At 32.9% G+C, this 19,821-nt stretch overlaps 1 long non-coding RNA gene across 1 annotated transcript in view; it reads left to right on the forward strand.

Annotated features, from left to right (window-relative positions):
- Positions 1-19,821, forward strand: part of LOC149919149 (uncharacterized) — a 35,608-nt gene that overhangs the window by 13,068 nt on the left and 2,719 nt on the right. The window contains exon 3 of the long non-coding RNA XR_016464817.1: positions 8,245-8,333. This is a non-coding gene — a long non-coding RNA (uncharacterized LOC149919149). The remainder of the gene's footprint in view (positions 1-8,244; positions 8,334-19,821) is intronic.

A 19,821-nucleotide genomic window follows, 5' to 3' on the forward strand; every position in this document is an offset into this window, starting at 1 on the left:
TGTTATAGGAATTACATTAAGTAAAGATGATAATCACACAGCATCATTTGGACCTTCACATACTATGTAATATAATTCTTCCAGATACTCCTCTGTGGTCAGATACAAAAGGAATCTTGTATATCTCAAACATAATTTAAAAAAAAAAAATATGTATATATATATATATATATATAATTTAAGATATTTGAAGTCAGCATAACTAAAAAATTGTATTTCTGATTTTTTTTTAAATTTTAGTTCAAAATGATGATTAACTTCATTAATATAAGTTGATCAGATAGTATGTGAGAAAAGGGGAATTCACGCCTTTGCACGTGAAGCAGAGGATGTGGCAATGAGCTCAATAACAAAGTCTGTGATATAACACGTTCCTTTATGGAGTTGTTGTATGAAATACTGAAAATCTGGAAAATAGCGCAATTGTGAATAATTATGGTACACCATGAAACTCAATCTCTATTGAATCCTTTTAAATTTCAAATAGAGTTATTCATTTTAGTCTTGCATCTCTTTTGAGAGTGGGACAGAGCTTGAAAAACTGTCTTTGGCTATTTTTGTAATTTTTGCCATTCTAGTTAATGATTTTCATGTATTTTCTCCTTTTTCCATGAGATCAGTGAGGATGGCTAGGAATTACATCAAATAAAATGTATACAATCCTGGAATTATGATCTGATATTTCTGTTATATATGCCAGCTACTGTGGCAGCATATAGAACGAGTAGACTTCTCTACTTACAACTATTGGTTTCATTTTTCTCTCTGTCCGTTTGTCTTCCCAGTAAGTACTGTCATACTGAATGTGCTTGATATTTTCTGGGTAAGTATGTCCTCTTTGGACACACATTCAGAGCATTTGACAAATGTAATATGATAATAGCTTTTAAGGAGCCTGAATATCAAGCTTCCCATCAACTGAACCTGGAAAATTGCTACTTGAAGAAAGTAGATACTCTAAGCTTTCTTTGCTCAGCCCTATCTTGATGTAAATGTTTATGTTGAAGTATTAAGCCTGACATTTCATGAAGTACAGGATGGTGTATCTCTGCAGGATTGATAATGTCAGGAAATCCATCACTCAGGGAAAATAAAAAAAAAAAAAAAGAAAAAAAAAAAGAAAAAAAGAAAGGTGAATTATTCATTAGGATTCAGAATTCTGATGACAGTTTGAAAACAACTTTGATAACTTAGCAAATGAAATGCAAAACATTAGAATTCCATTTACGTACCTGGACATCAGAGCTGTACGTTATGTTCAGGTTGCCAGTGAACCTAATCCTTGTGCCAACATTTGCAGTACTTAATATATAGTGTAACTTCATTGCTACACTTTATACAAGAGTCCATACAAAGCATCTTTATTAAAAAGCAGCAGAACTAATGCTAGTGATTGCTTATTATATAAATAATTGATTGCCCCATGTTGATAACTAAGAGCATGAAAATGAACAAAATAGCATGGAAGAGAATTAAAGAAGTGGGGGGCACTCTGATACCTTTCAAATATTTTTGTACTTTATTTATTTATTATATACATGGAACTCATGTAATGACTGACAACTGTTTTTAGGGTTTATTTTTAAATACACCCTATACTTAAATAAGTAACAGCACTTTGCAATTCAGGATTATACTTATTGTCTTCTTGCTGAATACATATATATATATATATAAACAAGACATAAAACAAATATGGTCATCTTCCTGGTACAATAGTCTGTATTTCATTATTAAAAATTATTGGTGTAACAAACTATGTATTCTTGTCTGTTAATACCAAAATTATTTGAAATTCAAGATTGTTGAAGATGTCTAAATTCATTTTAAAGCAAATAGGGCTATATGCTTCTTTCATTAATTTAATTTTTTTTTTTTAAATAATTGTGGTAAATTTAACTGTTTTATTGATTTTAAATATTAATTACTGTCATGGTTTTATGATTTTTGGTTTTCAGTATGCCACATCATAACATCATGTGGGGCACTGGGAGTTTAACTGTTAATGCTCAAGTCCTGGGTACCTGCCTGGAAGAGAAGAACTACATTCCCCAGGGGATTTTGCGGTCACAGAGAGGAGATATAACTCCTGGCAAGGTCACTTGATGCGCTCTTCTTCACCTGCTCTTCTTCATCAGGCTCTCCTGCTGTCTCCCTGCTGCTCAACCGGACTGGGCATCTCACCTCACCATTGTGGTGAGGCCTATACACCTTTTGGACATTCTCTTTCCCATTATATTTGATTTATTAGCTTCAATACTAACTATACTGTATTATAGTGTGTTATCTTGCATTCCGATACTATATTTAGTAAATTATCTTGTTTCTCCTCAGATCATTGCCACTGTTTTTAATTATTTTGGGGTCTCCTGTTCCCTTTTTTTCTGGAGGCGCAGATTTTGTGAAATCCCTCCGCCTCGCTAGTCACGGAACTGGGCTGAACCAGCCTGTAAACTGTTGACAATTACTGAGAAAGCAAAAATCCCTTCACACAAAGTTTTAGGCTCAATGCTTAGGTATTCTTTTTCCAAGATTTTTCCATTTTAAGAAAAATGTGTTCCAATTACAGTAAAGCATTAAAATTCACAAGCATACAAAATTCCCAAATTACACTTTTTTTTTTTTTTTTTCTTAAAATGCCAGTCTGCATTTTTTCAGCAGTAATTAAAGTGATTTTTCTCTGGCAACTAGGTCAGATGCCTACTTGCCAAACATGACAAAGAATCATAAAATCATAGAATCATGGAATCATAGAATGACTGCAGATGCACACTGCCAGCAGTTGCTTAAGTCCAACTTTTTCTCCAACAGAACCCCCAAGTCCTTCTTGGCAGAGATGCCTTCAATGAGTTCTTCTCTCTGTTTATAGAGAGATCTGGGATTGCCCTGACCCAAGTGAAACACTTTGCACTTAGACTTGCTGAATCCCACCAAGTACATATGGACCCACTTTCCAAGCTTGCCCAATCTCTCTGTATGGCATCCCTTCCTTCCATTGTATCAACTTCTTTATATCAGAAATAGTGCATCCAGATGGAGCAGGGCAGTGACCATCCCCCCATGTTCTCAGCACTAGTAAGGTCGCACCTTGGATACTACATTCAATTTGGGGCCCTTCGCTATAAGAAAAACATTGACACTCTAGAGCATGTCCAGAGAAAAGCAATGAAGCAGCTGAGTGGTCTGGAGCACAGGCCTTATGAGGAGCAGCTGAAGGATCTGGGATTGTTCAGCCTGGAGAAGAGGAGACTCAGGGGAGACCTTATTGCTCCCTACAACTATCTGAAGGGAGGTTGTGGTGAGGTGGGAGTTGGCCTCTTCTCCCATGTAACTAGTAGTAGGACTAGAGGGAATGGTCTCAAGTTGTGCCTGGGGAGATTCGTGTTGGACATTGAGAAATACTTCTTCAACAGAGTGGAATGGGCTGCCCATTCCCAGGGAGTTGCTGATGCTGGAAGGGTTGAAGAAATGTTTAGATGTTGTACTGGTGGACATGGTTTATTGGGAAAATATTGGTAGCAGGTGAACGGTGGGACTAGATGATGCTGGAGGTCTTTTTCAACTTTGGTGATTCTATGATTCTGAGTCTCTAACTGCACAGCTCAGCCTTGGTGTCATAAGCAAACTTGCTGAAAGTGCACTCAGTCCCACCATCTATGTCACTGAACAAGATATTGAAGAGCATCAGTTCCAAGACAGACATCACTCATGAACAGACTCCAGCGGGACATAAAGCCAATGACCACAATCCTCTGACTGTGACCATCTAACCAATTAATTGTCTACTAGTCTAGTCCAGTCTTTTATTATCTACTAGAGTAGTCCAGTCTTCAAATACATATTTCTCCAATTTAGAGATCTGGATTTGGTGTGGGACCATGTCAAAGACCTTTCACAAGTCCAAGTAGATGACATCATTTGCCCTTCCAATGACGTTGTCACTCCATCATAGAAGATGGAGTCTTCTATATTTGTCAGCAATGATCTGCCCTTGGTTGAACCATGGAATAGCTACATGTGGAATACCTACTTGAGTCATAACTTCTACAAATGAAAAAGTATTCTGAAAAGCAGTCTGTGCAGGATATAGCTTACCTTTATCAGTTACTACTTAGTTATGATAAAAGAATCATTCAGAATATCTGACAATATTTTGTAGAGCTTAACATGAGCAGAATGGCAGGTATTCTACTCACATTGCAAGAAAAAAATACATAAATAAATATCCATAGAGCTTTTTATTTCAGAGAAAAAGTAACTACAGTTTTTATTTCAATATTTAAGTTTTATTTCTTCTTCCCCCTAATCCAACTGTAGGTTTTTATTCAGCTTCTTTTCTTATGTTTTCACATTATTAAAATAGTTTCAATGTCACTGTAATATCAGATGCTCTAAATTCTGTATTTTCTTTTTCTGGTAACGTCATGCCAGAGTTTCAAGAGTTTTAATTTCATTTGGTATACATGTAATATAATTCAGTTTGTTAATAGCTCAAATCTCAAGGTGAAAAATATTTTTGCCTGGTGACTATTATCCAGAACTTAATCACTGTGAAATACTGGCACTTTATCTTCGTGGATAAAGGACTTTAGCTCTTTATGCTAGGTTATTAACTCTTTAAAGGGAAAAGGAAAGTGGAATTATTTCTTTAAGTAATGGATTAAATGTATTATATTAATATAAAAGATCTAATGTATAGTAGAATAGAATAGAGCAATCCTTCAAGGAGCTCATTTTCTCTGAGATGGCAGTAGGGAGGAAGAGCTTCTGTTTCACAGAGTACACTTAGAAGATTTTTTCAGCAAATACTGTTTCAGTGGTCCTGTACCACCACAGTTGATTCAAAAGTTGGTGAAAATTAAACTTACTTCTCAAAGAGCCTGCATAATTCTTATGGCTTAATTTCCATTTCATAAAAACTGAATTAGTTAGAATGAAGAGTCAAACTCATTATAGTGCTGGCCTATGTGATATGCTGGCTCATAAGAATAGTTTCTTGTAATATCAGCAAATTAGATAGAATGATTTCCCACCTCCTTTTGGAACACATGTAGTTTCTGCATTGTGGTAATAATTATTGTTTCTAAAAGAAATATGAAGCCAGACTCAACTTCTGAAAATAGACAGAAATATTAATATAAAAATATTAAATAATTGAGAGCTGCTGGAGTCTGGAAGGGTGTTGAAAATAAGAGATTTGTTTTTATTCAGATATCAGAAAAATTGCCCAAGAACAATGAAGAAGGATTATAAAGCTTAAGTAATAGACTATGAATTTTGCTTTAGGTTTTGGCTGTCATTTCATGAGTGTTAAGTAGAAGTAAGTAAGTAGAAAGTTAGAAAATCAAGATTAGAGGTGGTGTACAAGGTTACTAGGGTGTGAGACCATTGGAAAGATGCCTTTGAGCAAGTATAAAAAGAATCTGACTGAATATGAGTACACTGGATGTAATGATCTAGAGAAGGGTCAAGCCTCAGTGGATGTGCAGTTAAAGGCTAAAAATTATAATAGTATGCTAAATTATTAATTAAAAAAGAAGGCATATCTTAGGGGGAAATGTAGTTTAAAAAAGAAAAAAAAAAAGCACCTTAGAAAACAACAGAAATTATTATAAGTCTGATTTCCAAATGAAGCTCATGGAAGACAGCAGATTATTGAACTGAAAAACCTAACTTCTTTCCTTATGGTTATATTGGTTATATATGGTTATATGGTTATATAATCATATATATGGTTATATATATGATTTATCCATAATTTCTTTAGAGAATCATTTATATATGTGTATATATTTGTTAGTTAGTTAGTTAGTTAGTTAGATTCTTATAGCAGTACAAGAGAGAAATGTTATCAAAGTGAATTTTCTGTTACCTTCCTACTCTAACTACACATGATGTCCAAATATATTGTAACATTGGGATAGAATTCTGTAAGAGTGATTGCAATGGCAAGTATGGCCTGTAATCAATACCAAAGAGGGATTAGGGAGTAGCATGCCAGAAAAGTCTGATCTTTTAAAAGAAAGAAAGATTAAGAAAATGTTGAAGCCTTTTACTGTGCCAGTGCAATTTTTATGAAAAATATAAGAATAAGGAACGTGACTCAAAAATTATGAGAAGTCAACAGGAAGAAAAATTGAATGAATGAGTGTGCATAGGAGGAAATCTTGAGATAAGATATGATAAAATCTTTTCACAGGATGAATTGTTTACTTTATATGCAAAAGATTAAATAGCAGATTCCTCAAAACAAGCAATACAGAATTTTTGCTTCAATTGAGAATGTGAAATATTGCATTTTTGTCAGAATTTCTATCCATATATATAAGCACTTTTGTGGGTTTTTGTATCACATATGTAAAAGAACAATTCAAAAAACATATATTTAAGATATATTTTATACAGAATGATGCAGATTTGATGTTTATTCAAAATGAAATTTTACCGTGCTGGAAATTATAAAATAAGTGAAAAATCTAGTTGATTCATTTGATTAAGATGGGAAAAGATTACATAATCATTCTCATCAGGCTGTTAGAAAGTTCACAGATAAAGAATGAAGGTGAAAAAGAGACTGACAAATGTGTTTGGTATCCCTGAAGAGATTGCAGCTGTGATATGAGAGTAGAATTAAAAAGGCAGCAATTTTAAAGTCTCACATATAATTTTCACATATTGAACAGTTTATTATGGAAGTATCCCTTCATAAATTACATTTATGTTGGTTTAAGTGTTGCCCAATTTTGTCAATAGAATAGTGTATGTTGCCAGTTTGTAATTCCTAGTCCCATAAGATCTTCAAAGAGCTTCATTCTTTGGTATCATAAGCAGTTCTACACCTGTGAATTTCATTTTGGAAGTATAGGTAGAAACATGATTTATAATCATTAATGATTATTATATTTATTTTTGGTTTGGCAGACACATCCTACAAAAGGGCAATACCTGGAGAAATGATGAGCACATGGAAGCTGGACAAATCAGACATAAGGCTCATGAAAACCTCACACTAAATTCAATTTATAGACTTAAAAAGCAATAGCTTTTCTAAAGCAAACTTTTCAACAATATTTTCTACTATTTTTACACTATAAGTAAATGAATACATAATGAAAATCAGCATTTAATATGGCATATCCAAGACTGGAGATACCACTTTTCCCTTAGATTTCAAGAATTACTTTCTTTTGTTATAACTTCCTAAAATGCGTTTAATATTTTTAGGTTTTAATTAGATGTAAATTATTATAAAAGTCTGTCCAAGGCTCCAAGCACCCTGATGCAATTAATCATACAATAAATGCAATTAAATTAAATCTCAGAAGATTAAAACTGATTCACAAGAAAGAGATTAGTAAATCAATCAGATATGAACACCCTCTATTGATTAGGAATGAAACCAGTATAATTCCATAGAGACCTTGTCACATAGATCTTTATTTTAGTATGCCTGGGAAATTGTTTAATTTGGTCCTTTTTTTTTTTTTTTTTTTTTTTTGAATCTATACAAGAGTACTTTCCTCATGCTATCTTATTTTCTTCTTATTAACATAGGTGATTTAATGTCAGTTTGAAATATTCTTTGTGAAACAAAATATTTTTATCACAAACTTAAGTTAAATAATAAGTTCATCCAATTTAAAAGCTAAAGAACATGGTTTGTAGTATTGCATTTGATGGATTTATAAAGACTGGAGAGTCCTTATAAATTAATTCAATTAAATAGATGAATTAGATTAATTCCGTATCTACAAGCTACATAATACATATGATGAGTGAAAAACTGGCTGATGAGTTGGGCTTGAAGAGTTATTGTAAATGAGGTTACATCTGGCTGGTGCCTAGTCACTGGTGGGACTCCACAGACCTCTACTTTGTAAATTATCTGGATGCAGGACTTAAATTTATATTAAGTTTGTAGATGACACTAAACTGGGAGTGCCCTGAGCTGCTGGAGTTCAAGGAGAGTTTGGATAACACTCTCAGAAACAAGGTTTTAATTTTGGATGGTTTTCCATGGAGCCAGGAGTTGAACTCGATGCTTCTGACTGCTTTGTAGACACGTTATATTAGTCACCAGCCAGGTATGAAAGGCCAGGTTGAATCACTGACGGTCAGTGACTACAAATGAGATAAATAATTTAATCTTTTAGAATTCGTGAACATATATTATCTAGTCCTGGATTGTATTTTATTTTTAATAAATTTGTTTAATAACTTCTATTTTCACTATTTGAATTTCAGTATGAATGTAATTTCACAACTATTTTGAGCTCCCTGTAAATGCTTCCAGTGTGGAAACATCCTCAGTTTCTTCCACAGTTAACAAACAGGTAAAGAATATATTAAATTGCGGGAGCGGGATTGTGGAATTCAGTGACGACTCAATATGAGTTAACAGCTAAGCCCAAATTTAATGGGTTAACACAGCAATATATACGCCAACAAGTACTCTTGGCCACGTACGATTGGTTATACAAGTCTGCGCATAACCTATCACCATGTGTATCCTATCACCAAGTGAAACCTGTCACTGTGACAACATGGAACCTGTCACCATGACAACGCGGAACTACCCAGACCGCCTATTTTTTCCCCACCAACCTCCTCATTGGACACAACTCAGCAACCACTTGTTTATCTTGAATCCTCATAAAGTCACCATGTCCTTAACATTCCCGAGGTGGCCTCGCCTTTCAAGCCACCCTTCCACATTTAATTATTATGGTTTTCGCTTTTTTAATTATTCTTTATTCTACCCTGAACATCTTAAGGCCCTACAGACTTTCTAGCAGAATACTTCTGATATATATGAAGGAAGTTTTTACTGTGCTACTTTGGTGTATTTGGCCTAGTATTATTTGACTATTAGCAGAAGTGAATAGTCAGACACAAGGGAGGAAGTAGATAGCTAAGATCAAAGTTAATCATTTATTCCTAAAATGCAAATATCAGTCCTAAATAGGATTTCACTTTCAGAGCGCTAACATCTCCATGGACATCAGATACATTGATTTCCTCTAGTGTATCAGGATATGATTTCCAGTTACATAAATCTTGCAAATACTCCATATGCCATACGGTAAATTCACTTGCTCTTTGAATGTCAGTTCAGTGTTATTCCACTGACTTCAGAATTATAACTTTCATTCATTCCAGCAAGTAATTAGGCTTTTGTGTGTCCATTTCTGTGTGAAATATTTAGCTGCCAACTAGCTTATGAAAAAGTGTTCTTAAAAAAAAAATCTGCAGGTGACAAATGTTAAGTACTTTGTCTATGAACCCAATTTTTGTGTTTCTCTTTTGTTCTAAGAGACTTTCTCAGAAAATAATTATAAAAATATACAAAACTGATCACATCTTTTTTTTTTTTTTTTTTTTTTTAAACAAGGGAATTCTGTTCCATTCCAGGGACTTTGTAGCCAGTTTATTTAGATCACTTTGGTAATGGGAAAATGACGCTAATTTATTTTACTTTTTCAACACTTTATTTTCAAAATTTACTTTTCAATCCAAAAATTTTAAGTAGCAGAAGGTGAGTTTACAATTACACTTTTGCGTGTATAATTATGCATAGTGTTTTGCCATCTATGTGGATTTCCTATATTCATTCCCAGATATGATCACATTTTTTAACATTGTCAGATGTATATATATGGCACAATGCTTATCTGACCACGGATTTCTCTGAAAATTCACACCATATAAAGAATTCTGTCACTGAGAAAAGATTCTTTTGCCTTGGGGAAACTTTTCTACCTCATTACCATGCAAATATTCCTTTTTCCCAATAGAGTGAGTGGGTTGCTGTGAAAGGAATAGGAAGTTCTCTTCAGTGATTCAATAAGTTAAGGGTTTTTGAAGATTTTCTTGCTTCTGGCATTGATTATAAGTTTTGGAGATTTTAATATGAAGGTGACCTCTCTTAGCCATGTTCTGTTCCCAGAGACTCTCTTAAAAACAAGCTAGTTTATTATAAAGAACATATCTAAGAGCTTTCAGGTCAGGAGAGGCTTATTCTCTGAAGAAGTGCATATCACTGAAAAAGTACTGTCTGATGTGAGGCTCTATCTTTGTACTTTATTACAAGTGGCTATTAATAGAAAAGTTTCTTGAAACTTGCATGTTTGCTTTAGAATCAGATAATCTCAGACCCTTAGGAAATTATCTATCTCAACTCTCATTACAAATTACAATGCCACAAGAGTTTAATTAATTAAACATTAAAAGTTATTATTTTGCATTGAGTAAAAATTATGTTTTCTATGAATATTTTATGTGATGTTTACAGATTTGGATCATCACTCTCAAACTATCTTCACAACATAGTAAAACTGTTTGTTTTCCAACTTTTCTGTCCTTTTATTTAATAACGTACTCCAAGCATTTACCTGTGTATGTACAATATTGATAACTACACTTCTGTATTTTTTGTATGTGTTTAAAAGCTTTGTAATCTCATGTTTTCTTCAGAAATGTACAATTTATAATGAGAATCCAAGTATTACGATGTCTAGATATTTTAAAATATTTACATAGGTTTCTATCTGGATTGAAGTGTTCTGAATACAATTTCTTCTGTGTATTTTTTTCTCCATTTTGGTAACCTTGCTATTTTTGTGTTTATATCATGATTTTTCTCCTTTTTGTTTCATTGCTTTCCAGATTTGGATTATTCAAAATTCTAAACTATATATTTCTAGGAACAGTTCTTAATAAGGTTGCATTTGCTCTTACAAGTTAATATCCAATGACGTTTCTTAGAAGATGCACATTATACCTTTTAATTCAGGAATAAATTTCAGCTCAGAACAGTTTCTGAGATTTTTCCTTTCTTCCAAAATAAATAAATACATACATACATACATACATACATACATACAAATATTTTCCGCAATTTACTTGCATTGCAAAGTGAAAAGAAGGCCAGCAGTCAGTACTAGTATAAAGTAGGTAACCACTTCAATGTGCTATTAAGTACTAAGTTTTGACACTAGATATTTTGTGAAAAGAGGATGGAAAAACTTCTCTTTTTTTTTCCCCCCATCATCTCTATACACGTATAAATTATTCAGTTTCAGAAAGTTACAAGATCCTTTATTATTATTATTATTTTTTTTACTATAAGTCAACTGTTTTTCTACAAGTTTCTATAAATTTCTGTAAGAACTTGTTTTCAGTACAAAAATGTTATAGAAATCACATGTCAAATTTTGGGATGAACTAGGCTTGTATTCCACTCAAAGAACACTCTTAACCAATAGCCATCAGTGGCTACATGCTTTAGTTCAGTGCACAACGTCCATAATTCTTCTATGTGTTTCCAAATATAAAGATTAAATATGTTGCTTGATCACTGTAGTGTTTTTCACTAATATAGTTGGAGAATGTAAGTTTTATGTTTGTGAGGAGGCATTTTAATAAGTGGAAATATTAAACTTCCTTGAATCTTTCCAGAAAATAATAACTTCTGTTCTTTCTGCATATTTGCTCAATGTTTATTTCAGAATGTTTCTTTCTGTTGTTTCCTTTTTTTTCCTTTTTCTTTGTATTTCCTCATCAAAATCTTCCCTAAGATTATTACTGATTGGTCAGCCTTTCTGTGATGTGCAAACCAAGGTCTTGTACTCAACAATCAGACTATGCTTCCTCCTTGCTTTTATATAGTGACAGGACATGTGATATTTGCTTACATTCCTTTTTTTTTTTTTTTTTTTTTCCCCAATTAACTTATAAAACAGCAGTTTTTTAAAAATCTAGAGTACAAACACTTCTATGAGGGACACTTTCAGAGGACTTTAAACTCATTTATTTTGCAATTAGATTAAACAAGAGGAGCAGAGAATACTTGTCTCTAAACTTTTCTGAAGATTTATAGCCCACATGCTTTTAGCTTGGTTCTGGTAATCTATAGGTGAACCAGACATTGATTTAGCTTAAAAGAAATAAAAAGAATTGTATAAATGTGGTATGTTTTCCATTATAATCCCTATACTTGTGTCTGTTTGGGTTCTGCCAGTTATTATTAAAAGTTTTATGCTGAAAGACTACACTAAATTAACTACTTTCATTATTAGAAGATGGTCTTTGCTCCATTGAACAAAGGCTTTGCATAATTATATCACAAATTAAATGACAATGCACAATTTTATAAGGGCAGCACTTCAGATCAAGACACGTGGGAGAAAGTGAGCCCATTCTTCACACATCTTCAGCTCAGTTAAAAACCTTATGCAGGATATGAATAAAATAAAATAAGTGAAGATGAAATTCCAGATAAAGAAAATGGATTCAGCAGTTATACTTTTCAAGCAGAAGTAAATTTGATGGGATGCCACTGATGCAGGCCAATGTGAAGGACAATTAATACACTTGGGAGACGCAAACTTTTTTCAGTTAGATCTTGATTTAAAGACAGGCACAATAATATTAAACTATCCTGTATCCTTTATCCTATCATTTCCCCTTCGTTAGAACAGAAGCTTTTAAGCACTGCCCTGGTGTCATGAGATTCATACTCAGAAGTCCTTTGAATTGCAATTTCATGTCTTAACACCTAACTCACATGTAGCTTTTCATTGTTACAGTGGGAACTTGTAAGTGGCAGTGGATCAAATGAAAGCACGGCAGTAACAACCTTAGCGTTTCATGGATGAAAAGTCTTGGGAAAACTCAGATGTGATTTGAACAAAAGATATTTGGACATTCTTAGCAGAAGTTTGTCTAATAAGAAAATCATACTTTTCATATCAGAAGTACTCATTGTTTCTATAATTGTAGCTAATTACAGCAGTCACATTAGGAAATACTGAAGTTCTGTTGAACTGATAGACAAAAATGTAAATCAGTTGGAAAAGGACAACTGAAATTTTGCAATCTACAGTGAAGTTCCACCATGCTTCCTAACTATGTACAACAATATACCTAAGAATAGAGCTATTTTTTATTTTTTGTTTTTTACTATCCACTAAGGAAAAGGTGTTTTTATTATTTTTCTGATTTTGTTTTTAGAAATGAAACATACTAAATTTATACTGGAGTAAACAATGAAAGTAAGAATTACTATTGGAATGAACCTCTAATTCAATTAATTTTTTTGAAAATTTCTTTTCTCGAGTAAGAGATACATGAGCAACTCAGTATGAAAAGTCTTGAAAGCATACATGAGAAGATATGTTTTTCAGTCATTCTGATTTTTAATAAATTTAGAAATGAAAAATAAATAATTAAAATACAAGAGTTATGATGGCTTTACATCTAAAGAAAACAAAGTATGATTTCAAGAAAAAAATGAAAAAAGAGTATTCTGATTTATATTAATAACTTGGTGGGTTTCTCAATCTCTGTCTTTTTGCAATTTTCAGAGTGGAAACTACAATAAAATTAATGAAAACATTCTCTGCCAAGATATTAAAACATACTTTTTTCTAGGTTGTCAGTGCTAATTTATATATATATATATATCGATTCATAAAAAAAAGATTTTTTTTTTTTTTTCCTACTTTAGTTTAGGCTCGCTTAGTTAATTTTATTTATTTACTTGAATTGCTGCTCTGTTGGAATTTTCCTTTATTGTTCAGGTCTGGGTTACTACCTCTTCTCATGTGATTTTTATGAGATTTGAAAGTTTTTACTTGTATATTTTGTTTCCTCTGTCTTTTCAGGGACTTGCAGAAAAAAGGAAGTATAAAATATATTCTGCAAACAATACACTGCATATGCATATGATTTCAAAGCCTAGATAAAACAGCATTTGGGAACAAATGAACAGCCAATTAATAACCAAAGATTTTATTTCATTTTTTAAAAGAGTGTAATCATTTGGAGATGTTCCTTATAAATTGTTACTCAGGAAAATTGTTTTCAGAAACAATATATTGGAATCAATATACTTTAGTTTGTCAAAACTTGTATACTGCTGACTTCAGACAAATTAAGTAGAACTTTATTCCTTTTTTCTATTTAGATAACTGTTTTGATATACTTTGATTTTATTGTACTGAAAAATGCAACCCACTGTCAGTATGTGTTTCAAAAATTATTCTCATCTGAAAACTTCAAAAATCCTTTTTTTTTTATTCCAATCTCACTACATTAATATTCATAAACTTAGACTCCCCTACTAATAATGCAGTTATAATTAAATAAACCCATGTATCCTTTCATCATCCCAAATGAATTTAATCAGATAGAATTTTTCTATGGAAGACAGACTCACCACAATATAGTCAGTTTCATTTTAAAAAGTACTGCAATCTCCCTTGAGAAATATACAGTCTACTGATTTTTGAACTTTCTTCTCACCTCAAAATATCTTTACTACTTGCTTAACAATTTACTTCTGGATGTGTCTTATAGTTCTATTTTTATTATTATTATTATTATTATTACTTACGTGTTCAGGAAAATGTAAACATCATGAGACAATGTAACAGCAGTAAATAAAACACAATTGGAACAAAGAGACAACTACTCTATTGCATTGGCCCAAAAGCAATGGGTTTAATTTGGAAGGAGGGACAGTTAAGAGCATAAAAGGAAGGAAAAAAGAAAAAAAAAAAAAAAAAGAAAAAAAAAAGAGAAAGGCTCTGCCTATTGGTAAGGGTAATTAAGTTTTGTAATACATTGTCCGGGGTAACTTTTGAATCAATATCAGTAATATATATACTAAAAAAAAAAAAAAAAAAAGGTAAAGTGAATGTGCAAGGAGAATCTTAGCTACAGCTGATTCTGTCCTAGGGCACAGAATCTGTTTCTGTGATACCTCAGTGTCTTTCTCATGTCCGTATTTAGTAACACTGCAAACACTGAGGTAATTATATCCACTTCTCTAAGACAATTCTGGAAAACAATTAGAAGGGATCAATGCACAGCAGGACTCTTAGCTGTATCAATTACACTGTCTGGCCTTCAGTTGGCATGGATTTCTGAAGAGCTTTACTTTACTCATTAGCCTCTTGCTGCCATACCATGCGACACAGGAACATGGCTGATAGACTGAGATGAAATGAATATTGACAACCAGAGCAAACAAACAAACAAACAAACAACACCCTTGTAGTTATCTGTTGAAATTTGAGGAAGTTTCATTAAAAACAAACAAAAAAATAAAACCACAATTAGAATGTTCTTGTTTGTCTTTTTCCTATCTTTGTTAATTGTGCCAATGATGCCACTATTCAGAATCCCTGAAAAACTAAGTGGATTTGGGTTGGGTTTTTTTCAGCCCATGCAGATATGCTTGTTAATCAGACAAAGTTTCTAATATTACAGACCAAGTGCTATAATTCCTGGGCAGTCTGAAAATTCCTTGTTACTTACACTGGAATTTCAGCTACTTTGACAAAAATGATGTCAGCGTATCACTCACTGACAATTTTCAGTGAGTTACATTACCGTTAATCTACTATATTCTGGATTTATTCAGAGGAATACAATTTGAAGTTGTAAATGTGGTACTTCCAAATGAACTAAATAGGGCACTTCAGATGCAAGGATGCCACAAAGAGCTAGCATATATAGTCAAAATAGACTATGATTCTATGATTTTTCTGATGTTAGAGTAGCCTACGTTCATGAGATTAAACCAGAGAACTGTAAATATTACTGACAATTTTTCCTGAAGTGATTTTTTATAGATGGTTGCAAATAATAATTTTAAGAATGAAAGCTTTTTTTTACAGTCATCCAAATCTACACCAAAACACTAAAGGATTCTGCCAAATATTTATCGTATATTTAATTATAGCCAATTAAATAATTATTATTTCTTGTCTTAGGCTTTCACTATATGAATATACAAGAAATGTACAGAATGTAATGCCTGCTGTTTTATTATGACATCCTCCTATTTATCATGATGTCAAAGGCAGATGTTGATAGTGTGACAGTAGAGGTTAAATGTTCCTGCTAATATTCTATTACACGTTGTTGCTGTGTGACAGAAAGCAACAAAGGGGCAGTCTGACAAAATGACGTCTGACATGGAAGTATGTATGAAGTAATGGTGTGTCACTGAATTCCTCCATGCAGAAAAGATTGCACCCATTGACATTCACCAATGTTTTCTGTCACACCACAAGATGAAGAGCATCTTGATCAACTCATCTGTCAGCTAGTGGTGGTTGTAGAAGCTGTGAAACAGTGCATCACCTCTGCTGGTACAGATTTTTATGAGCACAGTATGCAAGCTTTTTTCCACAGCTGGTGAAAATGCATAACTAATGGTGGCGACACACTTGAAAAAACAGTGCTTTTTAGCTGAGAATTTGCTCTATCAAATAGCGTCACTGTGTTCTTTGTATCTGTTGTAGTTTTAATGGAAATAAACAGAAAGCATTACTTTTGGAGCGACCTATTTAACTCCAAACTGTCAGATATGCCTCCATATTGTTTTAATTGTAAAAATGTGAATTTGTAAGGATCCATTGTTTCAAATGGAAAAGCTTCCAATCTACACTCAATCCAAATTCTTTTAGTAAAAATATCTAAGTGCTCAGTCTCCAGGGGATATCCAAACTGGACATAGCAGAAATAATAGGATACTTTTGATAATGTTGTCTATAATGTTTCCAGAATTAAATGAAGATACTTTTCCCTCATCACATTCTTGTATTTTTCATGCAGTAAATAAAAAGATTTTTCATGCTATATAGGATCCTTTTCCTTGGAAAGTGCTGCAATTACAGTGCTAGAGGGCCTTTTTAACAAAGCATACTGTTCAGATAACCCTGTACTCTTCTCTTTTCTCACTGAAGAAAGTGAAGACCCTCCAAATTAAGGAGTTCTGTGTATCTTCATGAGCAAAAAAAATCCACAAACAGTTGGAAGAACTCTCTTAATGTGTATCACTAATTTTACATCTAAACTGACATACATGTTACCAGTGTAGTACTCATATAAAAGTGGTCCTACTTAACTGATCCAGACCAGAGTATTAAGTTTAGATGGTTTTTTTTTTGTTTTTTTTTTTTTTTCCCCATAAATAATGGTGTACAAATATGTAGACTTCTTGTCAGCAATACAGTAATTCTTGAGAAGATGGGTTGTTTGGTTTTCCTATTACTGTGGTATTTTATTCCTTTTTATTATACATCTCTCTGAGATGTGCTTTAATTACAAAGCTCTCTTTTGCTATTCCACAAGCACAAACAAAATCTGCAATCTAGGTTCCTCACGAAGTGAGGATGGTTGTGGAGTGGTTCACTGAATAGTTGTTGCTTGGAGCTGGGGAACTGGCTAGAAGCTGGTCCCAATAGAAGGCTCCCTTACATCTCATGTGTAGGGAGCAGCCTTTCATATGTTTCTCTATCAGCCAGTGAGCTAGCTAGCCAACTTTGATCCTTTGTTACTTGTTCCATGAGAGCAGCCATCCCCCTCAGGCAGATACACGCGGAGAAAGCCAGCATCAAATGCTGCTGCATAGAAATGTGGGAGGAGCAGAAAAGTCCCCTGTACCATGCAGGATTTTTTGCTGGAAGCTGCATAATGCTTGTATAATGGTGGTACCTGGAAACTCACTGTGGGAGTAGGGAAGAGGAGTCTGTGGGGGTATGTGTGTGCGTGTCTCAAAATTAAAATCCAAATTTTGTGATACTACTACTTGCTACTTACTGTACACACACGAATTTTCTTCTGCTTCACATAAAACTAGGAGAATAAACAAGGGTCTCTGAAAAAAACATTAAAATTTTAGTTTCCACAGAAATATTTTTCCCCTTTGATTGACTCTACTTACAATGACAAAAATAAATAAATAAATAAATAAAGAGGTCTGCCAGGAGAAGCATTTTTACTTTGTAAAGCAGCATAGATTTTATAGGACTGTATGTTATGTTTAAAATATTTTCAAATTTGCAACAAATGCTTCACTGACTCACCCAAAATTTCAGCCTCTTATCATTTAAAATGTTGTCATAATGATTCATTACTGTACTAGTGTCTTTGATGCAGCAGTTCCCTGGAGGAGATTCCTGACCAACTATCATTGCATTATTTTCTTTTTTTTGTGAAGACAGTGATCAGAGCTTAACAACTTGAAAAGCCAGTCCAATATCTAGTTTTACAATTGGCAGCATTCTCAATTCTCCCAAGGGTTCCAGCTTGTTTTGCTTGGAAATACATTAATTGATTTCTTAGCTTTTGGGGCATAGTTCGATTCATAATTCACTTTAAGGTGTTCTCAGCAAGTTATTTACATGTACATACTACTATGTCTCTTAAAATAGACTGATATCCTTACCTATATTGTCATCCATAGTGTGAATAACAGAATAGAAAGATAAAATGTAAATGAGTAAGATAAATAATATGGCATGACAATCTGAATATTCAATTATTAACAACTTTCTTCACAAAGTAAGACATCACTTTACTTAAATGTCTGAACAAAATGAAATTTAATTCTGATAAATTTATCAGAAATACAGACGAGAAGAAAATGCTGTAAATAAATGTTTCTCACTGCTAAAATAAACAATATAATTATTAAAAAGTTTTAAATTGCTGCAAAATTCGTTTCTTATTATAAGAAATTTATCTACTCATACTTTCAAGCTTATATTTTACCATGTACATAAAACACACTTTAAAACAACTGGGATTTAAACAATAGAGAGAAAGAAAAGGGAAGAAAGAAAAAAAAAAAAACACACTTAAAGTGATCCACTATACAATAAAAACAGACATTAAGATCGAAGTGTTAGACATTCAAAATATTGAGTCGATTTGAGTCAATCAACAGTAGTAAGCATAGTATAAAAAGTATGTAAAGTAATTCAGTTATATTTGAGTGCTTCATTCTTTCAGAGAATTGTTATTTAATTCCACATTTATGTTTAAATTACTATTTATTTTTTACTATGCTGTTTTCACTTTGTTGAAACCCTTCCAAATGTCATTCCAAGAATGTCAATGTTTTCAGAATTGCAGCTTATATCTTGGCATTACTTGTTGAAATTTGTGAGCTATACTTCCCTTTCCTCATAAGCTGTCTTTTCGACCTAGATCAACACAGAAAGAATTCCTCTCTTGTCCCAGTTTGGTTTGTACATTCATACATAATGGCACACATACATGATCAAGCCTTCCAAAGCTATTTTATAGTTTGTAAGGAGATCCTCTAAGTGAAAAAGCATGCAGCAGCAGAAATAGCAGTAGTAGCAGAAATAGTAGAAAATTTAATTGTTTGACTGCCAAAATGTTAGTCATAAGTTGAATGGACTCTTCCAGTGCATTTTACTTGCTGGCAAGTCATTTGTTCCACTCTGATCATGAAATATCCTTTTGAAAGCAAAGATCATATCAAACAATGTGTTTAACTATGGGAGGGAGGATACTTGATTTACATTATATGGGAAAAAACAAACAAACAAACAAACAAACAACACTTATACCTCTTGTTTATGTTAGGCATATTATTTCTTTATTGATTAGTTCATCAAATTATTTACTCTGTATTCTATAGTTGGATGTGATCTTCTTGCAGAGTGAAGGCAAAGTAACAGACTGTATAATGAAAATAAATAAGAAATGAGAATCTCGAATTATTTATCATTTTACAGGAATGCAATATACTGTGACACTGAATTATTTATTCATGCTTTCAATTTTACTAAGTCTGTTCTCTTGATAATTAATAATTGCACTAATATTAACAGTAAGAACAGTATTCTGAGTAGTAGCAGTTATACTAAAATACTTAGTAACACAGGGTTCAGAATCAGGCTAGATTTGTAAAAATGTGCCTTGTGAGTCAAGCACACAGACAGTCCATTTTCCAGTATAACACTCCATGAGCATACGGTAAAAAGAGTGCGTAAA

This window comes from Phasianus colchicus, chromosome 2 (assembly GCF_987193195.1).
Source record: "Phasianus colchicus chromosome 2, bPhaCol1.hap1.1, whole genome shotgun sequence".
In the NCBI taxonomy this organism is placed as follows: Eukaryota; Metazoa; Chordata; class Aves; order Galliformes; family Phasianidae; genus Phasianus; species Phasianus colchicus.